Raw genomic sequence first — 9,684 nt, 5'->3', positions numbered from 1 at the left:
TGAGCATTTTTTACTTCAGAAGGCAGTAGTTCAGAACATAATTGGTATGGTATTCACCCTTAAAGAGGGACTGTTTGAGATAATAGGACAGAGATAAATGAAGGAACTCAGTGACACCAAGTCCACGCGTGTCTTGTTAGTGTACATTTTCCAAGTATCAGTGTCCTGCAACTTAGACGCTATACACATTCTCCTTCCAAGGCAGCATTTTTCTATCCTTTTCCACTCTATTTTCTTACATTGTCATCTGAGCACATTGTAGTGATGCCTTAAGTAATGTGACTTCATCACATACTATGTCTGTGCAGTCAGAGGATGAGAACAGAACAGTCAATGAAACCTGGTTTTGATCCAAATTTCAATGACTTGAATGGTGCCAATATGTGCAGCACAAAGACATGGGTGATATGAAAGAAATAAAGACCATATATTCAATTACAGCTCCTCATTGAAAAGAGATTCTACGGAGCAACTCTTCATTGTACTCTGCTGAATTTTACCTGATGAACTTCAATTACAGTTTTATGTAATGGATATTGGAACCTAAAACTCTAAGGCTGACTGAAGCAGTACTTATAAAGTTTTTTTTCCTAGATGGTGTTCATATGTCTTGTACAGGTCGGAAGTTCACTTCTTTCCCATTTTTCAGCAGGTAGAAAAAGAAGTAATGATCACTGTTGAATTCTCTCTCCATTTACACAGCATTTTACCCCAAAATTATTTAATTTTTAGCAATTGTGTCCACAGCTACCCTGACCTTGCCTGTTAGTTACATGCTGTTTGTAGGCTGAGGTGCTAAAGGAAACCATCTGAGAATAGTAATTAAAGATCATCTAGAAGCATTACATGTGCCATCTATGCCTTTTTGAAATTTATTTTGATATTTATCTTTTTTCTCTAACATACTAATTTGTGTAGTAATATTATGAGCCATTTTATGTATCAAAAATGAATATGGACAGCAGGACTAAAGCATCAACTTTTCCTTATTTTCAAAAGCAGTACAGCATCTCTCGGTTCACAGTTGTTAACTTCTGTGCAAATTCAAATCACAGATGAAACTCTGTGAGAAGGAGTCCTATTTTTTGGCTTTTCTTTTTTCTATCCTCAAACATGCTTCAACATCTAAGCATCAGAATAAGCTACGGGGTATGGCTGCTTTGCATGACACCAGAGATCATCATCTTCATTTTTTGTCTCCTCTCTCCATTATTTGCATTGGTTTCAATTGAGCATATGTTACAATATGGAGGAGGATGGAAGGATAGTTGTTCTGCTGGTTGAAAGAGTAAGTTTGTTCATTTGGGCTGTTTTGCAAGATCTGAGAGCTCTCATTAGAAGTCCTTTAAACATGAGAACAGTATTTGAAAGTGTTGGTTATGGCAGTGGCAAAGAGTAGGTAAGATTTTAGAGGACTGGTGTAAGGTGTTTTGTTTCAGGTGAACTATTACCAACAACCAGGTCCTTTTTTTCTTCTGCCTAGAAAAGGGATGCTATTTTATTTCTTTGTGGTTTTCATTTAGAACTGAACTTTGTGGAGGGGAAAAAAAATCTGGAAGTCTCTGTAAGTTTGTGAAAGCCAGAAGGTAGCTACACTCATAGTGCTGTGATAGCCAAAAGACCTTCCTTATGTTGGCTAATGGACAGAACTGGAGCACTTGTTCACTATGTACTTCTACTCAGTTTGCCATTATGTGAACAAGATCTGAAAAAATAGTTTTGAACATCTCCATGGTATTGCTGTTCTGAAATTGGATCTCTGAACACTACAGGTGTTGCTCATCTTCTCATTTATAATGTGACTTGTCCTGGCCTTTGGAAACTGAGTGTTTGAATATTGGTAAACAGCTATCTACCTACCTATTTATCTGTTATTATCTCTCATACTGAAAGACTTCAACAAGTCTTTGTTCATATCACGTTTTAAGCTCTCTTTTAGCCTTCAAAATTATACTGATTAATTTGATATGAGATCAGAGTAATTATTTCTTGGCAGTAAATTGCAATGCATATTCACAGTTACATGGATTTTATCTTATGAAATCATTGCTATAAAGACAGTAATAGTTGACATGTCCTTAGAGTGTGTCAGTAGTTAATCCACAAAATGATCAAAGGAGAGAATGTCCCTTTTCCCTCTGGCCCTGGTTTATTGATGTGTTCCCATTAATTATGTTTTTATACTTGTAAAGCAGCGTTTGAAGTATAGGCAGTTCTGTGCCCTTTCATTGAAGGAGAGATGTTGACAACCTGAAGGAGGGGGATCATCAAATGGTATGAGATCTGGAGCATATAACTTGCAAAGAGAGGTTGGCAGAGCTGAATCTTCTCAGGATGGAGGAAAAAAGGCCAGTGGGGGACATAAATGATGCCTACTCAGCCTCCTGTGTGGTTGTAGAGATTTTTCTCAGAGATGCACACTGATGGGACTAGTGGACACCAGCTGTTGGAAATCCACCTGGATTTAAGATAAAATTTCTTTGTGTTGATAGAGGTTACACACTGGAACAACTTGCCTGGGAGGACTGAGAGCTTGGTTCCACTCAAAAGAGTAGGAGAGAGCTCTGAGCAGCCTGATCCATAGGAGCAGAGCTCCTTTCACAGCTGGATAATGATGGCCTAGCTTTGCTCAGAAAAAGATTGGAGGAGGTATGTAAAGACAAGACAAAGGCCAGAATATGGAAATATTCTAACCGAAAAGCTCTAGACCTCCTGCCTTTGATGTTAATGTGATACTACTTCACTCTTGACGCTATCATTCATGGGCCAATGCTTGGTTAAATCATTGATCTCAAGATAGTTTTGTGTCAGTAGTATAGCAAGAGGTAAATTGTTGATGTCTGATAAAAATGATTAGTTTCTTTTCATGATTGAAATAGTCCAGATGAAAAACAATATGGTGAGACACACCTACCACACTATAGGTAGAACAGAAGCTCTTTATTTGGTGTTCAGCACCAGCAGCTGCAAGCTGAGTCTTTTTTTTTCTTCTGTTACATGGAAGTTGAGGTGTAAAAATAGACATTGGTGTTGATTGGAAGCTTAAATCTGCTGATGTTTTATAGATTTGGAAAGTTTTGATTGCTAAGTATTAAAACAACTGTCACATTGTTGCATAAGTTAATCAGAATGATGCACACTGCCACAAGGCCTGCTTAATATGTTTATTTTGAAAAAGCATTACCAGGTTTAGTACTAGAGTAGTAACAGCCAAGGTTTTGAGCTGCTACAATTACAAGCATTTTTCTTAGCATCTTGTAAACTTGGCCAGATCATATTACCGGTGTCTTAGCAACTAGGAACCATCAGACAGGTTCGAAAGAACAGAAAATCAGTACTTAAATATAACGATGCATGCCAGGAAAACTAGAAGAATATGGCAATCCTATGAGACTTTTTAACATTAAAGGTTGTGATCTTGAATAAAGTATTTGTTCTAGGTTACAGTGAGGGACTCTGTGCTCATTGCAGTAAGTGGCAATGGTGCACCAGACTTACCCATTCTCTTAGTGAAAATCAGCACTGGTTGGCTTTTCTTGGAGACTTGTTTAAAGCAATGCTTTGAGGGTAGATGTTGTGGCTACCTTTGCTTACAGTGTACTGGGTTAAGTTACAGAATTTGATCACTGCTGCTTCCTCTGCTTTCAATGGCAAGTATCCTTTCCCCTCTCAAAGAGCTCTTTGAAGGAAAATAGAAGTAGTACATGCCTTCAGCAAAGATAGTTAAAGATTGATGAAGGCTTTCTGCTAGAAAAACTTCTACAATATATACATAAAGATAGATGGCCATTATAAACCACCAAGTGCATTTACTTGATGGAAACATTTATTAAACACGCACAGAAAAAAAATCCCCACTTTACAACATTTATTTAAACCTACAAAAAAAGAGTAAGGAAAAAAATAAAGATGAGAATACACCTAAGAATGCAGCATTAGCTTTCTTATGCAAGCAGTGGTATCATGGGAGAGCAGCTCTGATGAAAACTTCATGAGCTGCAATATTTAAAAATAGGTAGTCAAAGTAATTCTGTAAATGATTCATGATAATTTATGTGTAATCTGCTGTCCAGCATAACAATGATGAAAAATTAAGAATGTTTCTCATCTTTTTTTTCCAAAAATGACTGCACCCACAGAAGTATAATTTTCCATCAATCAGTCATGGGCAAGTAAAAATAAATGTACTATCACACAAAGAAAATATACATATCTCAAAATGTACTGAAATCATAGTGATTGTGAACAAAAATGTTGTGGATTAAAATGTACTTAATAGAGACACTGCTATCAGAAGCTGCCAACTTATACAAATGTTTAAAGAGAAGATGGGATGGAAGTGGGGGGGGGGGAAGCGATGGAAAGAATGAAATCCTCTACAGTTTGGGGGAGCAATTAAAGACTGTGTAGGGGAAATACAATAAAATGGGTGTAGTATCTCTCCTTGCAGTGGGGACAAGAGCTTGGCCCAGGTACAAGCAACAACTTAATGAATGATATGCGAATTGTTTAGTGAAGCTTCAAGAGCACCCAGAAAAGGTACATACATCTGTGTTCTTCTTAACAAGGAAGAAAGTCTTAATACAGTATTTTCTTAATGTTTCTGAACGAATTAAGTAGTATTGAGAGAAGTTTTCCACTTATAATAAGAAAGATGACTGTTGAAGGTTTGTTGTGGCTTTAAACTAAAGCTTTATGAACATACTGTGTTAAGACCACATATAGAAGCAGGGATTAGAAGTGTCCCAAGCTGAGCAGAATACTTGCATGCTGTTGGTCTGGTAGAATAAAGATTTCCTGATGAAGACTGGCTGAGAGAGCTGGGTCTGTGCAGCCTGAGAGGAGATCTTACCAATGCTTATGAATGTTTGAAAGGGAGGGAGTTAAGTGGATGGGGTCAGGCTCTTTTCAGAGTGTCCAGTGACAGAACAAGGGGCAGTGGGGACAAACTGGAACGCAGGGGATTCCATATGAACATGGGGAAAAACTTATTTACTTTGAGGGTGGCAGAGTATTGGCACTGGCTGCCCAGTTTTCTGGAAATACTCAAGACCCATCTGGACACTTCCCTGCGCAACCTGCTTTAGAGAACCTGCTGAAGCAAGGCATTGGACTACATGATCTTCAGGGGTCCTTTCCAGCCTCTATGATTCTGTGATACTGTGAAGATCACCACATGGCAGTTTTCCTATTGCATTGGCTATTTAAACAGACAGAAACTGCTTTCTGCAGCCAGCTATCGATCCACCTCCCTCCCATCAGAGATGCATTTAATGGGAATTCCACAAGCAAATAAAACCTGCATTTCATCTTCATTTTCATCTGAAATACATGCTGATCCCTTGTACTCTAGATAGCCTTTTATTACTCTTTTTCAATTATTGATATTTATGAATTGAACATAAAATGACTTTCAACTGTTTAACTGAGGCAGCAGTTGTCTGTGACTGTAATTACTGCTGCACTAAGGCTGTGAGTCAACAAAAAGTATCCTTAAAATGCAACTGTGCCACAGCTGGAGAAATGTGTCTGAGTTTACAGGGATGTGGGGAGAAAAAGTGTCCCAAGTGTTCAGTGAATTGCAATGAAGCAGTAAGGTGTATTTTTTATTACTTAACGCGCAAAGGCTTTTCTCTCTCTCCTCACTTAGTATCCTAGAAGTAATTATTACAATAATATCTTTTGTGCTTTTTAATATTTTTTCACTAAATTATTAGCAGCAAAACACATAGAAGAAAGTGCTGTCATATACAGAAAGGGAAATCTATTTGTAATTGATCCTGTGGGGAAATATTATTGTATGTAGTTACTGACTCATAAACTACAGTATATCTCATCTCAACAATAGCTGCTGTCTCTATTTCTCCTCTGTAGATCTTGTAACGAGAATCATAAATAACGTGTGCTAATGAGATCACGAATTGATGTTGGAAAATCCATCATTCTGCATGATGTTTAACAATGGATTACCAGCCAGTAATTCCTCTCAGATTAAGTAAAATAGCAGGCTGTTTCAGCAGGCTAGCTCAAGGAGATGGCAATAAATCTACTCAATTACTGTACTGCCAATCCATTTTTCACTGCTAAGGATATTATTATTTCATTTAGACTTGTTCGTGCATCATAGACCATTCTATTTCAGTCAGTGAGGAAAAGTGCAATATTTTTCTCACTGAGCTGCAGACTTGGGCTTTGATAAAGTATGGTATAAGCAACACAACTGGACTCAAGGAGATAGAAGAAAATCTACCAAGCTCCTGACAGAACAAAAATACATTGCAAAATACACATTTTAGAGAGTACAGTTTTGTTTTCAAACTAATTGATCTGAAAAGCCTCAACTAAGTGCTGCCTAAAATGGTCAATTGGAACAGAATTGTCAGAGCCTCGGTAATGATTAGTCCTTCACCTTGATCCTGTAGTATACTGAGAGTTAGATCATTATTTGGCTTGGTGATTTAGATTGCAAATGGCTGTAATTCAAATAATAAAATAGTATCATAGAACAGTTTGAATTGGAAGAGATCTTTAAAGATCATCTAGTCCAACTCCCCTACAATGAACAGGGACATCTACAGCTACATCAAGTTGTTCAGAGCCCCATTTCTTTTTTACCTCTTTCTTGCCTAGGGAACAATACACAGGAACTTTATTAGTGAAAGTCTACCATAGAAAGTTGTTTTCCTTGCTAGGCTGACCTTACAGTCCTGATAAACCTCCTGTCCTCACAATAAGGCCTTGAACTTTGCACTTGTATTCATTGCCCATGCTCACCCCAGTGTGCTTAATGTCTTCAGATACATGTGGCTTTGTGTAATGGTTCTCAGAAGACAAACTCAGCATTCCTAGTAGGCTTCCAAAGGGCCATAAGAGGGATCCTACCTCCTCCGTGCCACCACGCTGCATGAAGTTCACACATGAGCTGAGAGTGATCTGGGCCAAAGCTCAATGTTTTGGGGTCAGTGTTGCTTTTAATGGGGAATTTCTATCCTAACCAGCTGCATAGGTACTGGAAAAGGAGCCTGCAGCCAACATCTCTCTTGCAGGTGCTCCTGGGTGAGCACCTGGATCTACACATCCTCTTTTCACCTTCCTACTGGCTTCTACATGCCAATTTTCATAAAAATATGGGGCTGGAGACCCCATGCTGTTCGTCTGAAAAAGCCCCAAATCCTCCATCTGAAGCCACCATAAAATTACCCATAGCTTATTAAGCACAGCTACTCAATAAAATCTTAGGCATTTCTGTCTCTGATTTTGTGCTGTCCTACTGCTCCATTCACAGCTTTCTGCTGTGTGTCTGTGGTGCATCTGCAGGTAGAACATGCAGAAATGGTTTATACATTTCTTTGATTTTTACAATTGCAGTACAAAATAATTGGAAATAATACACTTCCTACCACTTAATACAAAGTCCACATTCCACAAGCACACAGTTTCATTTTCTAGTGAAATAAAACACAGAGAGTTATGAATTTCAAACTTTAATTGTGAGGACTTCATGCTAATTTACAACACCAGCTTGTCAAGTCCCACATCCTCTGCTCTGCTGTATTGCTTGGGCCTCATCTCTAACATGATGCTAGCACTTAACTCAAGAAAATGGTATTTTGCAAGTGCAACAAAATGATGAAAAAAAAGTACTTCTGAAGACGTAAAAATGTCATCTCTATAGCATACAGCTGTTTTTTTACTTGCTTATTTTACTTTCCTTCTTATTCCCATCTTTCCCATATTTTTTAACAATAGACTTCTTTTTATTTTAACAATAGGAAGCACGACAACTCACTGCTGCACAGCCAGAGGTGTTTTGATGGGGTGCTTCTGATCTGCACCCTATCACTGCCAAATGTTCCCGCTGAGCAGCTGAGCGCTGGTGATGGGGAAGCCCCAACTCACATCCTTTTCCTTAGTCAAAGCTGTAGTTTTACTGCATCTGTCCATGTCAGTAGGTTGATTTATTGTCATATGTACACAAAATTTTACTGTGAGTTATTGCAGAAACTGTATACATTTTTTGTGTGTAGCAACATTTGTCCAGAGAACAGAGGAGCAGAGAAGAGATGCTGTCCAAATGTGCTCTCACTATGATTATAAAGCTTCTGTCTGACCTTTTCTCAACTTACTTGTGTTATCACACACTGAGAGTCCCTACGATTTCCAGCATCCATTTAAGCCTCCTGTTTTCTTCGCTGTTACCAAAGTGGCAGCATTAAACTGATGGCTTTGCAGTCTCTGAGATTTTTCTCTTTGAGCTGATGTTCCACAACATGTCTTCCCTCCAAAAAATAAATAGATGTTATTTATGACTCTTAATTAATCTTCCTTATACTTTTATTGAACAGAAAACATGGGAAATATACCCTAGTGAAGTTAAATGAAGTCACTGTCACCCAGTGTATAGATGCCATAATATTACACTGCTGAAACAGGAGAAGAAATCAAGTTGTAAGTTGCAGCCCCAGAAATCCTTTACTTTATTTTACTTTGCTGTTTCTATTCCATTAAATACTTATGTTCAGTTATCTCACAGGTTTTAGTTGACATATTCAGCAGATATTTTACTTTTTACATCACTGACTAAATTAAGAGGCAAATTAATGTGAGGGCTCTTGCTGCTCTTGATTGTCAGTAATTTGGGTACTTACTAAGTGGTTCAAAGTGTATTTAATTATTAAAGATGTAGTGCTTCACATTCAATAGTCAGTGAAACATGCAGCATTTACGTCATCTTAATTTTTTAAGTATGATTGCTTTTAATGTAGTTCAAGAAGAGTTTTAAAGGCTGTAAAGCATAATTTCCTCATTCTGAAAGAATGATTAACCACTAATTACACTAAAAACGGACTTTCTCTTGCCCAACTTTATAATTAGAAAAATGAAATGGCTCTTACAGTGTTATGTCTCTGCTTGTTCCAATAAAAATGCCCTGTGCCCACTCACTATTTCAGAGGTTAAGGACAGCTGATCAAAGCAGAGGACACATAGTCAATACTAGAGATGAATCTGGAAGCTAACCATTGAGTTAAGTCACACACTGCTCTAAACCTTTTTTTCCTTCTTTCTTTTTCAAATTAAAAACCTAGAGCACCTGCTGCCTTTTCATACTCTCCAAAACAATGCAGAGGATGCATCCACATAAGCAAAAAATCATACCATATAACCTTGTTTAGTAAGGCTGCCTCCTGTGAAAAGCATATGTACCCCAGTCGTGTCTATCCTTGTCTTGAAAAGCTGGTTAAATATCTGCACTATTTTAGGATAAGAACCCACAAACCCATCTTCCACTGCGCTATATTGGGCCAAGTTCTGCTTTTTTGGACTACAAGCAGCACTGCAAGATGGCAGTGCAACATTCACACACACTTTTCATTTTCCTTGACGCTTGGCTGATTGGAGCATCCAGACAGATGCATTAGGCTAAGCCACTTGATATCACAAGATATAATTCTGGCTCTGCTCACTGCTGGATCGCTCACTTCTGCTGGTTTAACAAGGGGCTGATGGGCCCTTTTGTTGACATCCTGCATCTCTCCAGTCATACTGCCCCCAGTATTTTATTCACACTGGCTTTGCCCTTCAGTGTTATTCACACCCTGTTACAGAAGGACAGAGAAATCATGTCAGTGATAGAGATAACCCACCTTGCAGTCTTAAGTCAATCAGTACACAAACAACTCCTCA

Source organism: Meleagris gallopavo, chromosome 3, assembly GCF_000146605.3.
Source record: "Meleagris gallopavo isolate NT-WF06-2002-E0010 breed Aviagen turkey brand Nicholas breeding stock chromosome 3, Turkey_5.1, whole genome shotgun sequence".
In the NCBI taxonomy this organism is placed as follows: domain Eukaryota; kingdom Metazoa; phylum Chordata; class Aves; order Galliformes; family Phasianidae; genus Meleagris; species Meleagris gallopavo.
Note: the sequence above shows the minus strand (reverse complement) of the source record.